Below are 2500 nucleotides of genomic sequence, written 5' to 3' on the forward strand. Positions count from 1 at the left end.
AGGAGCAGGGGGCTGTGGCCCAAGGTGAGGAGCCCAGGCTGGGGGAGCAGAGAGCCAGAGGAGCAGGGGGCTGTGGCCCAAGGTGAGGAGCCCAGGCTGGGGGAGCAGAGAGCCAGAGGAGCAGGGGGCTCTGTGAGCAGGGGGCTGTGGCCCAAGGTGAGGAGCCCAGGCTGGGGGAGCAGAGAGCCAGAGGAGCAGGGGGCTGTGGCCCAAGGTGAGGAGCCCAGGCTGGGGGAGCAGAGAGCCAGAGGAGCAGGGGGCTGTGGCCCAAGGTGAGGAGCCCAGGCTGGGGGAGCAGAGAGCCAGAGGAGCAGGGGGCTCTGTGAGCAGGGGGCTGTGGCCCAAGGTGAGGAGCCCAGGCTGGGGGAGCAGAGAGCCAGAGGAGCCACCGACGGGAGAATGGCTAAAAACGTGATTTTATCAAAATGTTACAAGGCAGGGCTCTGCACAGGGTCCAGAGGAGTGGAACGCCGTTCATCCCATGCGAAAAGGTGCAGGAGTGACCGAAATACGGCCCGTTGTAAATCGCCCCTCTTTAAGCCAAAAAAATAGGTACGCCTCCCAGGGCCACCGACGGGAGAATGGCTAAAAACGTGATTTTATCAAAATGTTACAAGGCAGGGCTCTGCACAGGGTCCAGAGGAGTGGAACGCCGTTCATCCCATGCGAAAAGGTGCAGGAGTGACCGAAATACGGCCCGTTGTAAATCGCCCCTCTTTAAGCCAAAAAAATAGGTACGCCTCCCAGGGCCACCGACGGGAGAATGGCTAAAAACGTGATTTTATCAAAATGTTACAAGGCAGGGCTCTGCACAGGGTCCAGAGGAGTGGAACGCCGTTCATCCCATGCGAAAAGGTGCAGGAGTGACGGAGATACGGCCCGTTTTAAATCGCCCCTCTTTATGCCAAAAAAATAGGTACGCCTCCCAGGGCCACCCAGGGTGATGCTTTTATCAAAATGTCACAACGCAGGGCTCTGCGCAGGGGCCAGAGGAGTGGAACGCCGCTGGTTCCATGCGAAAAGGTGGAGAAATGACCGAGATATGACCCGTGGAAGTCGTCACAATTTACCCCGAAAATAGGCGCTCGCGCTCGGGCAGAGGTCGGCGCTCGGCCGGGGTCCCGAGAACCGGGGCGAATAGGGTTTTCCCACGGCCGAAAACCATAGGAAGCACGGGGAAAATTCGGGACCCGACGTCCCAGGGCCCTCGGCGGGGACCGGGGCAACGCGACACCGTTGGTTCCACCCGAAAAGGTGGAGAAATGACCGAGATACGGCCCGTCAAAAGTCGTCACAATTTACCCGAAAATAGGCGCTCGCGCTCGGCCCCGGTCCCGAGAACCGCGGCGGAGGTTTACCGGGATGCTGCGCAACATGGGCCAGAGAGCATGTTTGGTTCGAGTTTACCGGGATGCTGCGCAACATGGGCCAGAGAGCATGTTTGGCCGAGTTTACCGGGATGCTGCGCAACATGGGCCAGAGAGCATGTTTGGTCGAGTTTGTGTGGGTTGTGTGCGACACTCCCGGCACATACATAGGAACACGGCTTCCAAGTGAGCGCACTTTTTCGAAATTTCTTCTAAGTGCCGCTTTTTCGAACCGGGGCGAATTGGGTTTTTCGAGGGCCGAAAACCATAGGAAGCACGGGGAAAACTCAGGACCCGACGCCCCACGGCCCTCGGCGGGGACCGGGGCAACGCGACACCGTCGGTTCCACCCGAAAAGGTGGATAAATGACCGAGATACGGACCGTTGAAATCGACTCGGCGTATCCGAAAATAGGCGCTCGCGCTCGGACAGAGGTCGGCGCTCGGCCCGGTCCCGAGAACCGGCGCGCCTAGGGTTTTTCCACGGCCGAAAACCACAGGAAGCACGGGGAAATCTCAGGATCCCACGCCCCACGGCCCTCGGCGGGGACCGGGGCAACGCGACACCGTCGGTTCCACCCGAAAAGGTGGATAAATGACCGAGATACGGACCGTTGAAATCGACTCGGCGTATCCGAAAATAGGCGCTCGCGCTCGGACAGAGGTCGGCGCTCGGCCCGGTCCCGAGAACCGGCGCGCCTAGGGTTTTTCCACGGCCGAAAACCACAGGAAGCACGGGGAAAACTCAGGATCCCACGCCCCAGGGCCCTCGGCGGGGACCGGGGCAACGCGACACCGTTGGTTCCATCCGAAAAGGTGGAGAAATGACCGAGATACGGACCGTGGAAGTCGTCCCAACTTATCCGAAAATAGGCGCTCGCGCTCGGACAGAGGTCGGCGCTCGGCCCGGTCCCCGAGAACCGGGGCGACTCGGAAATTCTTCTAAGTGCCGACTTTTCGAAATTTCTTCTAAGTGCCAACTTTTCAAAATTTACTCTAAGTGCCCTTGGCTACCAGGGGCACGAATCTGAAATTTCTTCTAAGTGCCAACTTTTTCAAAATTTACTCTAAGTGCCCTTGGCTACCAGGGGCACGAGGCGAGAATCTGAAATTTCTTCTAAGTGCCCTTGGCT

Source organism: Solea solea, unplaced genomic scaffold (genome assembly GCF_958295425.1).
Source record: "Solea solea unplaced genomic scaffold, fSolSol10.1 scaffold_81, whole genome shotgun sequence".
Classification (NCBI taxonomy): Eukaryota; Metazoa; Chordata; class Actinopteri; order Pleuronectiformes; family Soleidae; genus Solea; species Solea solea.